Genomic DNA, 19,972 nt, shown 5'->3' with positions numbered 1-19,972 from the left:
TATAATAAAGGCAACAAACAGTTTTAGTGCAGCCAGCAATGTGCAAGTGCTAGGTTTAAGGCAGCAGACAGGATAGGTCTGATAAGTGTAGGAAGAAAAAGGGGGGGCTGTATGGGTACAGATATGGGTACAGATACAGACCTCAGTGCAAGCGGTGGCCCGGAGGCAGTGCGGGAGGGTGACAGGGTGAGCAGGTACCTGGGCCCGGAAGACAGAGGGTGGCCAGGTGCACGGTGCCAAGAGAGAACAGATCAGCAGGGGAGAGGGGGAGCGAAGGCAGAACCAAAGAGGAAGGTCTTGAGGTGCTTCTGGAACCGGAGATGGTTCTCCTCAAGTTTTAGAGTGGCAGGGAGGCTGTTCCAGAGGGAGGCCCCAGCCGAAGAGAGATCTGCCCCAGCTTGTTTCTTTGAAAAACGACTGTCCATGAAGGAGTTGGAGGTTGAGGAGCAAAGAGCTCGAGAGGGGAGGTATTTGCGGAGGGATAGATGAAGGTATTTAGGACCCAGAAAGCCTTGTGGATAATGCAGAGGGTTTTGAATTTAATCTTTGCATCCACTGGGAGCCAATGGAGAGATTTCAGAGCGGGAGAGATACGATCCCAGGGCTTGAGGCCAAGGACAAGTCTCGCAGTCCTGTTCTGGATTAGTTGCGGAGAGTAGAGGCAGGTAGATTTAGAAAGAGGCTGTTACAATAGTCCAAGCTAGAGAGAACCAGAGCTTGGGATACCATGAGCTTCTTGGGGAAGGAAGGAAAGGCAGAGTACCTCTGAGGAGGTGCAGTCGGAAATGTGACTTTTTAGAGACCTCAGAGATGTGGGCGGAGAAGGAAAGGGTGGAGTCAAAGATGATCCCGAGGTTCTTAGCCTCGCAGGTGGGGGTAGGAGGAGGGCCAAGGGAGGCCGGCCAGAGAGTGAGGAGAAAGGATGGTGAAGGTGTGCCGATGAGGAGGACCTCCGTCTTGCTGGCATTCAAACAAAGATCATTGGGGCAGACCAATCTTGAATGGCAGTTAGGCAATCAGAGATGAGAGAGGGAGAGGAGGTGGCAGAGGGCAGCCTGAAAATGAGTTTAGTGTCGTCAGAGTAGCACTGGAAATTTGACCAGAAAGTGGCAATGCAGTGGGTGAGAGTTGCCAGGTATTGGTTGAAAAGCCAGGGCAAGAGGTTAGACCCCTGGGGAACACCACAGGTAGAGAGGAAGATAGATGAAAGGAAGGACCCAAGCTGGACCTGCGAGGGTCGATCAGAAAGGAAAGAGGTCAGCCAGGCCAGTGCCTGATCAGTGATACCCAGGTTTTCATGAAGACGATTGAGCAGGATGGTATGGTTGACCATGTCGAAGGCAGAAGACAGATCGAGGAGGATGAGGACAGAGGGAATATTAGAGTCAAGGTTGGAGAGCAGATCTTCACGGATGTTCAGGAGAGCAGTTTCCGTGCTTCTGGTAGCTCCGAAGCCAGACTGGTGGTCATGGAGACAGCCAACAGAATTGGAATGAAGGTTAAGCTGAGAGATGGCCAACTTTTCCAGGAGTTTGCCAAGAAAGGGACTAATGGTAATTGGGCGATAGTTAGATGGACAAGAAGGATCAGCTGCGGGTTTCTTGAGAAGAGGATGCACAAAGGAGTGCTTTAGAGGGGAGGGGAAGGATCCCGAGGCAAAGGAGTGGTTGCAAAAATCAGGAAGGGCTGGAGCGAGGGTGTCAATGTGGTCCTTGATGGTTTTAGAGGAACAGGGATGAACCTGTTTTCACAAGGCTTTCATAGATCGGACTTGTCTAGCGACCTCGTCAGGGGAGAAAAGAGGAAAGGACGTGAAGGATGGTGGGGGGAGTGGCTAAAGGAGGGTCAGCAAGCACAGATGGGGAGGGGAGAGGACGGGTGTGGGTGGAGAGGCTGGACAGGATGTCCTGGGTTTTTTAAATGAAGGGAGAGGCAAGGGCACTGCAAAGAGCCTGGGAGGCAACAGGAGGGGTAGAGACTGCAGCAGGGTTGGCCAGCTCCTTGCAGATTTTAAAGAGTTCGGCCGAGTTGTTAGATGCCGCAGAGACACGAGCTTGAATGTGGACTCTCTTCTTGGTGAGGACAGAGAGTCGGTATTGCCTTTGTAGCAGGTGACAGGCCAGTTTGTCAGAGGATGAACAGGAAGTCCTCCATTTCCTCTCAGCCGCCCTACACTTACGTTTAGGTGTAGGTAGGTCAGAGTCATACCAGGAATTGCAATTGGCTTTGGACTTCAAACGGATCCTCATGACAGGGTCAAGAGCATCAAGCGTATCAGAAATTGAAGAGTAGAGCAGAGACAGCGCTGTGTCAGGATGTGAGACAGCCAAAAAGGTGGAGGGGGAAGAGAAAGGTGCGCCAAAAGCCTCAACTGACACATGCTTCAAGGCCAGATGTCCGAGAAGGTAGGTGGCAGTGTTGGGTTAGGCTTGGCTTGGGTGGGAAGAGAGGGAGAGATGAGAGGAGGGAGTGATCGCTCGAGGAGAGAGGAGTGGTCAGAGGGATGGAGAAAGGGAGGTCAGAGGAGATCAAGACATCGAGTGTGTGCCCTGCAGAGTGAGTCGGGACAGAGGGGAGGATGGACAGGGAGAGGGAGTCACAGAGGTCACGGAAGAGTACAGAGGAGGAGCAAGGAGAGTCTTAATGTATATTGATGTCACCGAGGAGGAGGAGTTGAGTGGTAGAGGCCAGGAGGGAGGAGGAGATGTCTGCCCACTCAGAGAAAAATCAGGTGATTTGACCAGGAGGCCGGTAGATGGTAACCACAGTAAGAGAATGGGTAGGTGAGAGAGAAAGCCTACAGACAAGGCATTCAAAAGAGGAGTAGGTCGGAGTAGGTTTGAGTGGGAATGATGGAGGCAGGAATCCACTCAGGAAAGATCAAGGCTACTCCCCCCCACCGGACCGGGAGGATCTGGGTGCTGAGAGGATCTTGTAGCCATCAGGAAGGAGAGTGTCAAAGCTTGTGACAGAGCTAGCCGTGAACCATGTCTCAGTAAGACCAAGGACATCAAGGTCTAGTTCTTCAAGGAGGTGGCAGATGTCAGAGTGTTTGACAGCAGAGCGAGAGTTGAGAGTGGCAATATGAAGAAGGTTGCCAGCCTTAAAGACCTTCCAGGGAGGGGTACAGATCTGAGGTACGCCCTGCAGAGGAGAAAGAGCCCTAGGAGGGGCAGAGGAGGAGGAGGAGGAGAGAGACAGCAAGGTAGCCAAGGGGGGAGCGGAGGGGACAGCAGGAGATAAGAGGAAATTGATGAGGCGAGGGAAGCATGGCTGCTGTGTTTTGCAATTTGCGGAACATACAGTTCATGCACAGTGGTAATCACAGACTTTGCCATTAACATAATCAATGTAGGAATGAACCGAAATTCATACTGCCTGGCATTGCAAGAGGGTGGAGAGCCACTATAGAAATTCAGAGTAAACTTCCTAAAAATATTAACACAAGGCAGTACACAACATTGGATACCCAAATACAGGTACAGGTTTCTGACTGTGGTGGCAGGCATGGGACCAGATCCAACATATCCACACTGAAATCCCCCGAGTGGAGAGTACAGTCCCATTCCCTCTTACTTCGATTTACGAGAGAGATAGAGAGGTTCTGAAACGTCCATCCCACCATTCCAAGGCATCCGTTACTCAGGCGGACCATAGACGCAATATGCCACACAATGCTGACATCTTGTAAGCGTTGATTTAATGTGCTATGGTGGGTGGACAGATAACGCAAGCCTCTGCAATAGATGTACCCATTTGATTGTGCTTTGTAGCTTAAAGGCAAAGAAAGAACAGCCATATCTGGTCCAGGAACACTTAGCACAAACACAGCCCATACTCATTTAAATTTGTAGTGTAAAACCACATTTATTTCTAAGTAGATTTCAATCTGCACTCCAATGTCTTCTTTCAATTGTATTTCAATAGTTCAACAGTTTTACTCCCTATGTTTATGAAGTTGGGAATACAAGTGGGTTTTTTCCAGCATTCATAGATATGGACTTCTACATTTCTGACACCCAAAAGATTTGGGAGTTTCCGAACTCTACCAATATCCGTCTCAAGCCTAAGAGAAGAGGGTACAGAGTTCTAGATCGGAGAATTGCATATGTATCTGGGGAGGGGGGTCCAGTCGCATAATCAAAGGGCACGGCTGTGGGCAGTTACTGGTGTATAAAGGCATTCTCTTGACCAGATATGTGGGGCCTTTACCATACAAACATTTATGAGCAAAGTGGCTATTTTAAAAGTGATCCTTGCTGCGACTGGAAGCCAGTGAAGTTGCCCCAACGCGAGGGTGATATGAGGAAAGATTCAAACCTATTCTGGCAGTGTTGCTCAAGAGAACCTGGATCTTATGGCAAAGAGCCCTAGACAGACCAACAGAACGAGTAGCCATAATCCAGTTTAGAGCAGACTATCTATTGCACGTGCTGTAGTGTAAGTCGTGTTGTATAGCGCCCATCTGACCCTATTTGTCTTTTGTTTAACGCGCTGACCTAGCTCGAGAGTAGCACAGCGCTGTACAGAGTGTGTGTAGTCAGCATTTGGACTGGCATCTTTTAATAGAAGCGCAGTACTGTGAGGTCTATGCATCAGTATGTGCGTCCATTGGCATTAGTCCTTGGTCGGGTGTTGCTGAAAGAGCCATGTTAAATGTGTGAATTGTGTGGGCATTCTGAGCTGACATTGGGATAGTGTACCAGAGGGTGGGTGCATGACGAGAGAAGGATTCCTGCAGGTCCTCTCTCGGATGACTTGTGATTCAAGCTGGTTGGTCGATTGGTTGCGCGAGGAGTGTGTGCTACGAGACATGTGCAGCTTAACCACCAGGTACGCTGGTGTGCTACTCATGACTGCTTTGTAGATGATGCACGCAGTCTTGAACAGTCTCCTGGCTTGGAGTGGAGGCCAAAGTAGTTTCAGAAGGATTGGGTGATGCAGTCAAATTCCCGTGCTCCCATAATATAACCTGCTGCAGCGTGGTGGACAGCTTTTAGGGGTACCAAATCAACCTGTCAGGAGAGCATTTCCCCCATCAATGTGCGAGACCACCAAGGCGTGCACTAGGAGTGGCCTCATTTGCTTCACTCTGTAAATAAAAGGGGGGTGGGGGTGTTTCATTAGTGGGACAGTGGGAGTGGCAGATGTGAAACCAGTGGTGCTGATGGGCAATGTCCAACGTGAGAGGATGGAAAAAATGTGTTAAAGGAAGGGGGATACCACGTCTCACGCATATGTGTCCCACTCTCACTCCCCGAGGACGCCCAATCCAGGTGATCCTCTCTCACTAATCCACCCCCAGGAACTGGCCACCTGGATGACTAGCTAGGGAAACATCTTCAGAGTTCTCACAAGCATAAGCTCACATTGCTACTGTCAATTCCCCATTTTCTCTCTCTCTCTCTCTCTCTCTCTCTCTCTCTCTCTCATGGATACATTGCATCCCATGTACAACAAAACAAGCATCTGCAAGTTGGCAGATGAGTGAAAGGAGCAGTATGGAAACTCCACTCAAATACCGTAGGCTACATGCTAAGCGTTATTCGCTGCAAGTTACTTTGATTCAGAGAAAGGTCTACTGAAAATTTGAGGGCCAAAGCCACCCATTACACATTCCTTGGTATGCTGGTTGGCAGGCTGAGAGATGCCCCAAACTCACTCTACCAAGCTTGGGTGCTGTGTTCATTAGCCTTCTGGGAATTCTGCCTGTCAAGGACAGGGACGGTCTTGGCCAAGGCAGTTGCTTTTTCTATTCTAGGAGAAATCTGGCGAGCCAAAATCTTTACACTTTTTGTTAGCTCCCTCAAATATCCATGAAACTTCTCCCCCAACACTCCTGTTGCCCTGTGAGCATTGGATGCTGCGCGTGTATGTGTGAGAGGTGTGTGATGAATCCTTACGGAATCCTCGCAAGGCCCCTGCCTACAGACTCCTCACAGGTGGCCAGGGAAAGGCAGACTCTTTCTGATACGGACCTTGGGGGGTTGTTCTCTGTGCAAGGATCGCCTGGGAGGACCCAGGGCATGAGAGGAGACTGTTGGGTGAGATGCAGTATTCAGCTTCCTCTAGGGAGGACATCTCTCTGACCTTGGGTGGTTGTTCTCTGTGCAAGGATCACCTGGGAGGAGAAAGGATCGGCATGAGAGGAATCTGTTGGGTGAGATGCAGTATTTGGCTTCCTCTAGGGAGGACATCTCTCTGACCTTGGGGGGTTGTTCTCTGTGCAAGGATCACCTGGGAGGAGAAAGGATCGGCATGAGAGGACTCTGTTGGGTGAGATGCAGTATTTGGCTTCCTCTAGGGAGGACATCTCTCTGACCTTGGGGGGTTGTTCTCTGTGCAAGGATCACCTGGGAGGAGAAAGGATCGGCATGAGAGGACTCTGTTGGGCGAGATGCAGTATTTGGCTTCCTCTAGGGAGGACATCTCTCTGACCTTGAGTGGTTGTGCTCTGTGCAAGGATCACCTGGGAGGAGAAAGGATCGGCATGAGAGGACTCTGTTGGGCGACATGCAGTAGTTGGCTTCCTCTAGGGAGGACATCTCTCTGACCTTGGGGGGTGGTTCTCTGTGCAAGGATCACCTGGGAGGAGAAAGGATCGGCATGAGAGGACTCTGTTGGGTGAGATGCAGTATTTGGCTTCCTGTAGGGGGGACATCTCTCTGACCTTGGGTGGTTGTTCTCTGTGCAAGGATCACCTGGGAGGAGAAAGGATCGGCATGAGAGGACTCTGTTGGGCGACATGCAGTAGTTGGCTTCCTCTAGGGAGGACATCTCTCTGACCTTGGGGGGTTGTTCTCTGTGCAAGGATCACCTGGGAGGAGAAAGGATCGGCATGAGAGGAATCTGTTGGGCGACATGCAGTAGTTGGCTTCCTCTAGAGAGGACATCTCTCTGACCTTGGGGGGTTGTTCTCTGTGCAAGGATCACCTGGGAGGAGAAAGGATCGGCATGAGAGGACTCTGTTGGGCGAGATGCAGTATTTGGCTTCCTCTAGGGAGGACATCTCTCTGACCTTGAGTGGTTGTGCTCTGTGCAAGGATCACCTGGGAGGAGAAAGGATCGGCATGAGAGGACTCTGTTGGGTGAGATGCAGTATTTGGCTTCCTCTAGGGAGGACATCTCTCTGATCTTGGGTGGTTGTTCTCTGTGCAAGGATCACCTGGGAGGAGAAAGGATCGGCATGAGAGGACTCTGTTGAGTGAGATGCAGTATTTGGCTTCCTCTAGGGAGGACATCTCTCTGACCTTGGGGGGTTGTTCTCTGTGCAAGGATCACCTGGGAGGAGAAAGGATCGGCATGAGAGGACTCTGTTGGGTGAGATGCAGTATTCGGCTTGCTCTAGGGAGGACATCTCTCTGACCTTGGGGGGTTGTTCTCTGTGCAAGGATCACCTGGGAGGAGAAAGGATCGGCATGAGAGGACTCTGTTGGGTGAGATGCAGTATTTGGCTTCCTCTAGGGAGGACATCTCTCTGACCTTGGGTGGTGGTTCTCTGTGCAAGGATCACCTGGGAGGAGAAAGGATCGGCATGAGAGGACTCTGTTGGGTGAGATGCAGTATTTGGCTTCCTCTAGGGAGGACATCTCTCTGACCTTGGGTGGTTGTTCTCTGTGCAAGGATCACCTGGGAGGAGAAAGGATCGGCATGAGAGGACTCTGTTGGGTGAGATGCAGTATTCGGCTTCCTCTAGGGAGGACATCTCTCTGACCTTGGGGGGTTGTTCTCTGTGCAAGGATCACCTGGGAGGAGAAAGGATCGGCATGAGAGGACTCTGTTGGGTGAGATGCAGTATTCGGCTTCCTCTAGGGAGGACATCTCTCTGACCTTGGGGGGTTGTTCTCTGTGCAAGGATCACCTGGGAGGAGAAAGGATCGGCATGAGAGGACTCTGTTGGGTGAGACGCAGTATTTGGCTTCCTCTAGGGAGGACATCTCTCTGACCTTGGGGGGTTGTTCTCTGTGCAAGGATCACCTGGGAGGAGAAAGGATCGGCGTGAGAGGAATCTGTTGGGTGAGATGCAGTATTTGGCTTCCTCTAGGGAGGACATCTCTCTGACCTTGAGTGGTTGTTCTCTGTGCAAGGATCACCTGGGAGGAGAAAGGATCGGCATGAGAGGACTCTGCTGGGTGAGATGCAGTATTTGTCTTCCTCTAGGGAGGACATCTCTCTGACCTTGGGTGGTTGTTCTCTGTGCAAGGATCACATGGGAGGAGAAAGGATTGGCATGAGAGGACTCTGTTGGGTGAGATGCAGTATTTGGCTTCCTCTAGGGAGGACATCTCTCTGACCTTGGGTGGTTGTTCTCTGTGCAAGGATCACCTGGGAGGAGAAAGGATCGGCATGAGAGGACTCTGTTGGGCGAGATGAAGTATTTGGCTTCCTCTAGGGAGGACATCTCTCTGACCTTGGGGGGTTGTTCTCTGTGCAAGGATCACCTGGGAGGAGAAAGGATCGGCATGAGAGGACTCTGTTGGGCGAGATGCAGTATTTGGCTTCCTCTAGGGAGGACATCTCTCTGACCTTGGGGGGTTGTTCTCTGTGCAAGGATCACCTGGGAGGAGAAAGGATCGGCATGAGAGGACTCTGTTGGGTGAGATGCAGTATTTGGCTTCCTCCAGGGAGGACATCTCTCTGACCTTGGGGGGTTGTTCTCTGTGCAAGGATCACCTGGGAGGAGAAGGGATCGGCATGAGGACTCTGTTGGGTGAGATGCAGTATTCGGCTACCTCTAGGGAGGACATCTCTCTGACCTTGGGGGCTTGTTCTCTGTGCAAGGATCACTTGGGAGGAGAAAGGATCGGCATGAGAGGACTCTGTTGGGTGAGATGCAGTATTCGGCTTCCTTTAGGGAGGACATCTCTCTGACCTTGGGTGGTGGTTCTCTATGCAAGGATCACCTGGGAGGAGAAAGGATCGGCATGAGAGGACTCTGTTGGGTGAGATGCAGTATTCGGCTTCCTCTAGGGAGGACATCTCTCTGACCTTGGGAGGTTGTTCTCTGTGCAAGGATCACCTGGGAGGAGAAAGGAGAAAGGATCGGCATGAGAGGAGACTGTTGGGTGAGATACAGTATTTGTCTTCCTCTAGGGAGGACATCTCTCTGACCTTGGGTGGTGGTTCTCTGTGCAAGGATCACCTGGGAGGAGAAAGGATCGGCATGAGAGGACTCTGTTGGGTGAGATGCAGTATTCGGCTTCCTTTAGGGAGGACATCTCTCTGACCTTGGGGGGTTGTTCTCTGTGCAAGGATCACCTGGGAGAAGAAAGGATCGGCATGAGAGGACTCTGTTGGGTGAGATGCAGTATTTGGCTTCTTGTAGGGGGGTGTCACGCCACGGGACTCGAAACGGTTTCCAAAAAACCCGCCATTCACCAAGTGTCTCGCTAAACCTATTGTAAAACGGAAAGGCAGCAAAGAATCCTGCATTTCCGACCCGATTCACGCAGAAGGGCTTGGAAGTTGCCTTGGCAACGGTGGAAGCCGTTGTCAAGGGGAGGGAGTCGGTATTCAGGAAGAAAGCACTAGTCACATGACTTCCTCTTCTTAAACTCCGCCCTGTCCTAAGTTCAGTGCTTCTGAATGAGCTTTCTTTGGTTTACTGCTTCGATTCGTGCATTGTTGTGATTCTGCTTACGCTTTCTCGGACCTGCTATTTGGATTTCCCTAGTCTGTTTTGGTATCTGGAACTTCTGTTTTTTTCGACTTACGGCACTCGTCCCTGGACTCGCTACTTGCCTGCTCCCTGGTTCTGTCACCGCCCGCTTGTGTTTTGATTCGGACTGGACTTCGGCTTGCTGTTCTTGACCCCCTTGTTTTTGACGCCTTTTGAATTCGGATTTACCGTGTTTTGACTTCTTTTTCTTTCTCTTACTCGCCTCCTTGCGGGTTTTGAGAGGTTCAGCCGCTGCTGCACTGCGGAATAGTACCAGCCTCCGCTGCATCGTGGGATTAGGAGTTCTCAGCCTCAGCTGCACCGCGGGATCTTGCCAGCCTCCGCTGCTACGTGGGAGTGTTGTGTTTCCATCCTAACCTCCTCGTGGGACTCGTTGACGACCTAGACCCGAACTCAGCCTCAGCTGCACCGTGGGAGAGATCTAGAGGATCTATTCTGACTTCACGTACGGCAACTCTTGCTTCATTCTTATTTTTCTTTTCCTTTTGTTCGGGAAAGTGGGTCACACCAATCCATACGGGTAGATAGGACCTTTCCCTCACATTGGTTGCCCAAGGGTTATTCTTACCTGTCCATACTGTTATCTAACATAGCGGTTAGGAAGTTCGCTATAGAAATTTCCTTATTAATTAATGTATCTTTCTTCACAGCCACGAGGTCTCCAAGGATTCCAGTCTTTCGATTAATCGATCTTTCTGGATGTTCCTTTATCCATTCAGAGAGGTATATTGATAGAAAGAATTCTTCCTCTACACTACGTGGTCAAGTTTGTGAGGAAGAATTCTGACAAATTCAGAAGCCTCATAAATGGAACCTAACGAGACCCTGGCCAATTTGTTTCAGTTAGTGGCAGATTTGCGCACTGACATGGCTAATGCACATGCCACGACCCAACAACAGATCTTAGAGATACAAACGGCCATGCATCCCCCCTCCCTTCCAGCTCATCCACCTCCGTCCACTTCGGGTGTAGGTGCTGCAGCCGCACAGGCCGAGGCAGGACCGGTTTATGTCACCTCACAGTTTCCGCTAGCTCCTCCTGAGCGGTTTCATGGGGATCCTAAACACTTCAGGACCTTTTTGAATCAATGCCGGTTACACTACTTATGTCGCCCAGGTTCTTTCCCTGATTCCGCAACTAAAGCAGCCTTCCTGTTATCCCACCTTGGGGGTACTGCTGCAGCATGGGCTAACCCTTTATTGGAAGAGGGTAATCCTCTACTGTTTGACTGCGATGCATTAATCGCAGCCATGGGTAAAGTGTTCGATACACGGTACAAGGCCCAGGTTATGGAGTTGGAGCTGTTAAGTTTACAACAGGGGGATTCAACCCTTCTGGCTTATTTGGCCAAGTTTAATCAACTGGCTGCTGAGACAGGGTGGCCAGATGATAAGAAGGCCTCGCTCTTTTACAAAGGGTTGTCCGATTCATTGAAAGACACTCTTGCTTTAGTACCAGTTGTTCCTAACACATTTCCAGGATTGTTGGAACTGGTTCTGCAGATCGATGCCCGTAAGGCCGCCAGAAAGGGTGAGAAAAAGGGGTTACCTCCTCCAGAATCAATTAACCCCATTCCAACTGCAGGAGGTCCTGAGCCCATGCAAATTGGAGCAGCCACACGGGGACCCCTTTCTCCAGAAGAAAGGGAAAACAGACGAAAGAATCATTTATGTTTCTATTGTGGTGCTTCCGATCATCTCTTGAAAGAGTGTACTAAGAAACCCATAAAGAAACAGGGAAACTGGAAAGCTCGACAATAAGAGGAGTCCGTTTGTCGAGTCCTTCTTTGTTTATGGACTCCACCTTGGTAATGCCTTTCACTATCCAAGTTATGTTCCTGTTCCCTCCTGGGAAGTCGATTCCAGCTACTGCGGTGCTTGATTCGGGTGCCACAGGAAATTATATTGATTCACTATATGCCAAGGAGTTAGCCTTACCTATTCTTGCGAAGGACAAACCAGTGGCTGTTAATGCTGTTGATGGTTCTTCCTTGTTGTCTGGTATGGTTACCCATCAAACCATTGACCTGTTTATGGAAATTTGTCAGGGGCACACTGAGACCATGGGATTCGATGTAATTTCAGCCCCACAACTCAAGTTAATCCTAGGGATTCCCTGGCTTCGAACACATAATCCAACCATTGATTGGTTCACGAACACTATTGAATTCCTGTCTGAACATTGTGAAAACCAGTGTTGGCAGTCGAAATCTCCAGTAGATAACCCATGTCTTCCATTGCTGGAGGTTACGTCCACCATCGGAGCAGTGCTCACAGGGGAATTACCTAAAGAATATGCTGAATTCCAAGACGTATTTGATGAAGGAAGTGCCATGGTTTTACCACCTCATAGACCCTATGACTGCCCCATAGATCTTATTCCCGGAGCCAAGATACCTTCCGGGAGGGTTTATTCATTGACGCACAAGGAGGACCAAGTACTCAAAGAATACATTGACCAGTCTCTTCAGTCTGGGTTTATTTGTCCTTCTCGGTCTCCCGCGGCTTCTCCCCTATTTTTTGTTCCAAAGAAGGAAGGGGATCTGCGTCCATGTATCGACTACAGGGCTCTGAATTTAATCACTATTAGGAATCAATATCCTATTCCTCTAATCTCTGTCTTGTTGGATCAGCTGGGTTCTTCAGCTATCTTTACCAAATTAGATCTCCGAGGAGCCTACAATTTGGTTAGAATCCGTAGTGGGGATGAATGGAAGACTGCATTCAAAACTAAATATGGCCTTTTTGAATACAGAGTTATGCCATTCGGACTTTGTAATGCCCCTGCTACCTTCCAATACTTCATAAATGATGTCTTTCATGATATGATCGATCAATTCCTTGTAATCTACTTGGATGACATTTTGATATACTCAGCTAGTTATGATATTCATGTACAACATGTCACCCAGGTCTTACAACGGCTTCGAGAGAACCGCCTGTATGCTAAATTAGAGAAGTGTATCTTCCATGCCACGGAAGTGGAATTCCTTGGGTATGATATCACGTCCAAGGGAATACAAATGAGTCAATCTAAAGTCAAAGCAGTGTTAGATTGGCCAATCCCTAAATCACTTAAGGCTCTCCAATCCTTTTTGGGATTTGCGAACTTCTATAGAAGATTCATTAGGGACTTCTCTACAGTGGCGGCTCCTTTAACTGCTCTCACAAGCAGTAAAAAGTCGTTTATATGGGAAGAGGATTGTACTAATGCTTTTGTTAATCTCAAGACAGCGTTTACAACCGCTCCCATTCTTCAACATCCTGATCCTTCCCTTCCTTTTGTGGTTGAAGCTGATGCTTCTGACATAGCTCTGGGTGCGATCCTGTCCCAGGTATGCCCAGATACTCATGGGTTGCACCCAGTCGCTTTTCATTCACGAAAATTAACATCTTATGAAAGCAACTATACCATAACAGAAAAAGAGTTGTTGGCCATCAGGGATGCGTTTACGACCTGGCAACATCACTTATTAGGTTCAGCAGTACCAGTCCAGGTATTCACAGATCACAAGAACTTACTAGCCCTACAATCGATTAAATGTTCCACGGCTCGACATGCAAGGTGGCATGAATTCTTTTCGATGTTTAACTTTACCATAACATACAGACCTGGGTCTTTACATACCAAAGCTGATGCATTGTCACGTATGCATGGTGTTCCTTCTGTGAACCGACCCGAGAAGCAGTTTCTTCTACGCCATCAGGTGGTATGTGCTTGTACTCTAAAACCCACTCTTCGTTCTGAACTACTGGTTTGGGTGCAGAAAAGTCCAGACGAGGTTAGACGATTGAGTCTTGATATTATCAGGGGTCTTCCGTATGCCAAAGGTTTGTTATACTTGCCAGACGAGACTACCCGAAAGAAAGCAGTTAGTTGGTGCCATGATTCTAAGGTGGCAGCACATCCCGGTACTAAGAAAACCATGGATCTATTACATCGATGGTGTTGGTGGCCATCCATGGGGAAAGATATTACTGAATACATCGCTCGTTGTTACGTTTGCGCCCAGTGTAAAAGTACCCATGCTAAACCAGTAGGTTTACTTCAATCCATGCCCATACCAGACCAGCCTTGGTATATGATATCTATGGACTTCGTGGTTGAACTGCCTTCGGTGTCCGGTTTCGATACTATATGGGTCGTCATTGACTATTTTACCAAGTTAGCCTTGTTTGTACCTTGTCATGGGATACCTACTGCTCCGGTGTTGGCGGAGTTGTTTCTAAAGAACGTCTTCCGTTTCTTTGGTCTTCCCTCTATTATCATCTCGGATAGGGGTTCACAATTCACCTCTCATTTTTGGAAATCCTTGACTGCCTCTTTTGGTATTGATGACAGGTATTCTAGCTCTTATCATCCCCAGACAGATGGACAAACGGAACGTTTGAATTCCACCATGGAGCAATACCTAAGATGTCTGACCCATCAATATCAGGACGACTGGCTCTCAGTCCTTACTATGGCGGAGTTTGCATATAATAATTCTCTGCACTCCTCTACTCAGTCCTCGCCCTTTTTTGCATTATTTGGACGTCATCCTAGGTCTTTGCCGATGTCCCCTGTTTGTCCTTCTAACCATCCCGCAGCAGCCTCTTGTGTGGAGCGTTTGGTGTCGATCCGCAGTCAGGTTAAACGACATTTGGAACTGGCTCAGGAACGCACCAAACACTATGCTGACGCTCATCGTTCTCCAGCCCCTAACTATTCTGTGGGTGGGAAGGTGTGGTTATCTACGAAAAATCTGCACTTGCCAGGGAGAAGGGCCCTCTTGCCTCGTTATGTGGGTCCTTATTTGGTCACTGCATTAATTAATCCAGTGACGGTGCGTCTGCGCCTTCCTTTGAAGTGGCGGATACATCCGGTATTCCATGTGTCCCTTCTGAAACCTTTCTACCCAAACACCTCCCTGCCTTCACGTCCGCTACCTCTACAGATACAGGGCGAGGAGGAATACGAGGTTCGCAAGATCCTCTCTACTAAGGTATCCAAGGGCGTTCGATGGTATTTCGTTGATTGGAAGGGTTATGGGCCAGAGGACCGTACTTGGGAACCCGTGGGACATATCCATGCCCCACGCTTGATTGCCGACTTCTGGGCTTCCCGGAGAGGGGGTCTACCTTTTGGGGAGGGTACTGTCACACCACGGGACTCGAAACGGTTTCCAAAAAACCCGCCATTCACCAAGTGTCTCGCTAAACCTATTGTAAAACGGAAAGGCAGCAAAAGAATCCTGCATTTCCGACCCGATTCACGCAGAAGGGCTTGGAAGTTGCCTTGGCAACGGTGGAAGCCGTTGTCAAGGGGAGGGAGTCGGTATTCAGGAAGAAAGCACTAGTCACATGACTTCCTCTTCTTAAACTCCGCCCTGTCCTAAGTTCAGTGCTTCTGAATGAGCTTTCTTTGGTTTACTGCTTCGATTCGTGCATTGTTGTGATTCTGCTTACGCTTTCTCGGACCTGCTATTTGGATTTCCCTAGTCTGTTTTGGTATCTGGAACTTCTGGTTTTTTCGACTTACGGCACTCGTCCCTGGACTCGCTACTTGCCTGCTCCCTGGTTCTGTCACCGCCCGCTTGTGTTTTGATTCGGACTGGACTTCGGCTTGCTGTTCTTGACCCCCTTGTTTTTGACGCCTTTTGAATTCGGATTTACCGTGTTTTGACTTCTTTTTCTTTCTCTTACTCGCCTCCTTGCGGGTTTTGAGAGGTTCAGCCGCTGCTGCACCGCGGAATAGTACCAGCCTCCGCTGCATCGTGGGATTAGGAGTTCTCAGCCTCAGCTGCACCGCGGGATCTTGCCAGCCTCCGCTGCTACGTGGGAGTGTTGTGTTTCCATCCTAACCTCCTCGTGGGACTCGTTGACGACCTAGACCCGAACTCAGCCTCAGCTGCACCGTGGGAGAGATCTAGAGGATCTATTCTGACTTCACGTATGGTAACTCTTGCTTCATTCTTATTTTTCTTTTCCTTTTGTTCGGGAAAGTGGGTCACACCAATCCATACGGGTAGATAGGACCTTTCCGTCACATTGGTTGCCCAAGGGTTATTCTTACCTGTCCATACTGTTATCTAACATAGCGGTTAGGAAGTTCGCTATAGAAATTTCCTTATTAATTAATGTATCTTTCTTCACAGCCACGAGGTCTCCAAGGATTCCAGTCTTTCGATTAATCGATCTTTCTGGATGTTCTTTTATCCATTCAGAGAGGTATATTGATAGAAAGAATTCTTCCTCTACACTACGTGGTCAAGTTTGTGAGGAAGAATTCTGACAGGGGGACATCTCTCTGACCTTGGGTGGTGGTTCTCTGTGCAAGGATCACCTGGGAGGAGAAAGGATCGGCATGAGAGGACTCTGTTGGGCGACATGCAGTATTTGGCTTCCTCTAGGGAGGACATCTCTCTGGCCTTGGGGGGTTGTTCTCTGTACAAGGATCACCTGGGAGGAGAAAGGATCAGCATGAGAGGACTCTGTTGGGTGAGATGCAGTAGTTGGCTTCCTCTAGGGAGGACATCTCTCGGACCTTGGGTGGTTGTTCTCTGTACAAGGATCACCTGGGAGGAGAAAGGATCGGCATGAGAGGACTCTGTTGGGCGAGATGCAGTATTTGGCTTCCTCTAGGGAGGACATCTCTCTGACCTCCGGTGGTTGTTCTCTGTGCAAGGATCACCTGGGAGGAGAAAGGATCGGCATGAGGGGACTCTGTTGGGCGAGATGCAGTATTTGGCTTCCTCCAGTATTTGGCTTCCTCTAGGGAGGACATCTCTTTGACCTTGGGTGTGACCTTGGGTGGTTGTTCTCTATGCAAGGATCACCTGGGAGGACCCAGGCCATGAGAGGACTCTGTTGGGTGAGATGCAGTATTTGGCTTCCTGTAGGGAGGACATCTCTCTGACCTTGGGTGGTTGTTCTCTGTGAAAGGATCACCTGGGAGGAGAAAGGATCGGCATGAGAGACTCTGTTGGGTGAGATGCAGTATTCGGCTTCCTCTAGGGAGGACTTCTCTCTGACCTTGGGGGGTTGTTCTCTGTGCAAGGATCACCTGGGAGGAGAAAGGATCGGCATGAGAGGACTCTGTTGGGTGAGATGCAGTATTCGGCTTCCTCTAGGGAGGACTTCTCTCTGACCTTGGGGGGATGTTCTCTGTGCAAGGATCACCTGGGAGGAGAAAGGATCGGCATGAGAGGACTCTGTTGGGTGAGATGCAGTATTTGGCTTCCTCTAGGGAGGACATCTCTCTGACCTTGGGTGGTTGTGCTCTGTGCAAGGGTCACCTGGGAGGAGAAAGGATCGGCATGAGAGGACTCTGTTGGGTGAGATGCAGTATTTGTCTTCCTCTAGGGAGGACATCTCTCTGACCTTGGGGGGTTGTTCTCTGTGCAAGGATCACTTGGGAGGAGAAAGGATCGGCATGAGAGGACTCTGTTGGGCGAGATGCAGTATTTGGCTTCCTCTAGGGAGGACATCTCTCTGACCTTGGGGGGTTGTTCTCTGTGCAAGGATCACCTGGGAGGAGAAAGGATCGGCATGAGAGGACTGTGTTGGGTGAGACGCAGTATTTGGCTTCCTCTAGGGAGGACATCTCTCTGACCTTGGGGGGTTGTTCTCTGTGCAAGGATCACCTGGGAGAAAGGATCGGCATGAGAGGACTCTGTTGGGTGAGATGCAGTATTTGGCTTCCTCTAGGGAGGACATCTCTCTGACCTTGGGGGGGTTGTTCTCTGTGCAAGGATCACCTGGGAGGAGAAAGGATCAGCATGAGAGGAGACTGTTGAGCGAGATGCAGTATTTGGCTTCCTCTAGGGAGGACATCTCTCTGACCTTGGGTGGTTGTTCTCTGTGCAAGGATCACCTGGGAGGAGAAAGGATCGGCATGAGAGGACTCTGTTGGGTGAGATGCAGTATTCGGATACCTCTAGGGAGGACATCTCTCTGACCTTGGGGGCTTGTTCTCTGTGCAAGGATCACTTGGGAGGAGAAAGGATCGGCATGAGAGGACTCTGTTGGGTGAGATGCAGTATTCGGCTTCCTTTAGGGAGGACATCTCTCTGACCTTGGGTGGTGGTTCTCTGTGCAAGGATCACCTGGGAGGAGAAAGGATCGGCATGAGAGGACTCTGTTGGGTGAGATGCAGTATTCGGCTTCCTCTAGGGAGGACATCTCTCTGACCTTGGGGGGTTGTTCTCTGTGCAAGGATCACCTGGGAGGAGAAAGAATTGGCATGAGAGGACTCTGTTGGGTGAGATGTAGTATTTGGCTTCCTCTAGGGAGGACATCTCTCTGACCTTGGGGGTTGTTCTCTGTGCAAGGATCACCTGGGAGGAGAAAGGATCGGCATGAGAGGAATCTGTTGGGTGAGATGCAGTATTTGGCTTCCTGTAGGGAGGACATCTCTCTGACCTTGGATGGTGGTTCTCTGTGCAAGGATCACCTGGGAGGAGAAAGGATCGGCATGAGAGGACTCTGTTGGGTGAGATGCAGTATTTGGCTTCCTCTAGGGAGGACATCTCTCTGACCTTGGGGGGTTGTTCTCTGTGCAAGGATCACCTGGGAGAAGAAAGGATCGGCATGAGAGGACTCTGTTGGGTGAGATGCAGTATTTGGCTTCTTGTAGGGGGGACATCTCTCTGACCTTGGGGGGTTGTTCTCTGTGCAAGGATCACCTGGGAGAAGAAAGGATCGGCATGAGAGGACTCTGTTGGGCGAGATGCAGTATTTGGCTTCAGCCAGTATTTGGCTTCCTCTAGGGAGGACATCTCTTTGACCTTGGGTGTGACCTTGGGTGGTTGTTCTCTATGCAAGGATCACCTGGGAGGACCCAGGGCATGAGAGGACTATGTTGGGCGAGATGCAGTATTTGGCTTCCTCTAGGGAGGACATCTCTCTGACCTCCGGTGGTTGTTCTCTGTGCAAGGATCACCTGGGAGGAGAAAGGATCGGCATGAGGGAACTCTGTTGGGCGAGATGCAGTATTTGGCTTCCTCTAGGGAGGACATCTCTCTGACCTTGGGTGGTTGTTCTCTGTGCAAGGATCACATGGGAGGAGAAAGGATCGGCATGAGAGGACTCTGTTGGGTGAGATGCAGTAATTGGCTTCCTCTAGGGAGGACATCTCTCTGACCTTGGGTGGTTGTTCTCTGTGCAAGGATCACATGGGAGGAGAAAGGATCGGCATGAGGGGACTCTGTTGGGCGAGATGCAGTATTTGGCTTCCTCTAGGGAGGACATCTCTCTGACCTTGGGTGGTTGTTCTCTGTGCAAGGATCACCTGGGAGGAGAAAGGATCGGCATGAGGGGACTCTGTTGGGCGAGATGCAGTATTTGGCTTCCTCTAGGGAGGACATCTCTCTGACCTTGGGTGGTTGTTCTCTGTGCAAGGATCACATGGGAGGAGAAAGGATCGGCATGAGAGGACTCTGTTGGGTGAGATGCAGTAATTGGCTTCCTCTAGGGAGGACATCTCTCTGACCTTGGGTGGTTGTTCTCTGTGCAAGGATCACCTGGGAGGAGAAAGGATCGGCATGAGAGGACTCTGTTGGGTGAGATGCAGTATTTGGCTTCCTCTAGGGAGGACATCTCTCTGACCTTGGGGGGTTGTTCTCTGTGCAAGGATCACCTGGGAGGAGAAAGGATCGGCATGAGAGGACTCTGTTGGGCGAGATGCAGTATTTGGCTTCCTCTAGGGAGGACATCTCTCTGACCTTGGGTGGTTGTTCTCTGTGCAAGGATCACCTGGGAGGAGAAAGGATCGGCATGAGAGGACTCTGTTGGGCGAGATGCAGTATTTGGCTTCCTCTAGGGAGGACATCTCTCTGACCTTGGGTGGTTGTTCTCTGTGCAAGGATCACCTGGGAGGAGAAAGGATCGGCATGAGAGGACTCTGTTGGGCGAGATGAAGTATTTGGCTTCCTCTAGGGAGGACATCTCTCTGACCTTGGGGGGTTCTTCTCTGTGCAAGGATCACCTGGGAGAAAGAATCGGCATGAGAGGACTCTGTTGGGTGAGATGCAGTATTTGGCTTCCTCTAGGGAGGACATCTCTCTGACCTTTGGGGGGTTGTTCTCTGTGCAAGGATCACCTGGGAGGAGAAAGGATCGGCATGAGAGGAGACTGTTGGGCGAGATGCAGTATTCGGCTTCCTCTAGGGAGGACATCTCTCTGACCTTGGGGGGTTGTTCTCTGTGCAAGGATCACTTGGGAGGAGAAAGGATCGGCATGAGAGGACTCTGTTGGGCGAGATGCAGTATTTGGCTTCCTCTAGGGAGGACATCTCTCTGACCTTGGGTGGTT

General features: G+C 50.1%; 1 protein-coding gene across 2 annotated transcripts in view; it reads right to left on the bottom strand.

Moving 5' to 3' along the window:
- LOC138565008 (uncharacterized) overlaps nucleotides 1–19,972 on the bottom strand; it is a 58,054-nt gene that overhangs the window by 16,469 nt on the left and 21,613 nt on the right. The gene's annotated exons all lie outside the window — the stretch shown is intronic.

The sequence above is a fragment of the Ambystoma mexicanum genome, chromosome 1p, assembly GCF_040938575.1.
Source record: "Ambystoma mexicanum isolate Mex_15411 chromosome 1p, UKY_AmexF1_1, whole genome shotgun sequence".
Lineage (NCBI taxonomy): Eukaryota > Metazoa > Chordata > Amphibia > Caudata > Ambystomatidae > Ambystoma > Ambystoma mexicanum.
Note: the sequence above shows the minus strand (reverse complement) of the source record. Positions and strands in the feature narration are given on the sequence as shown.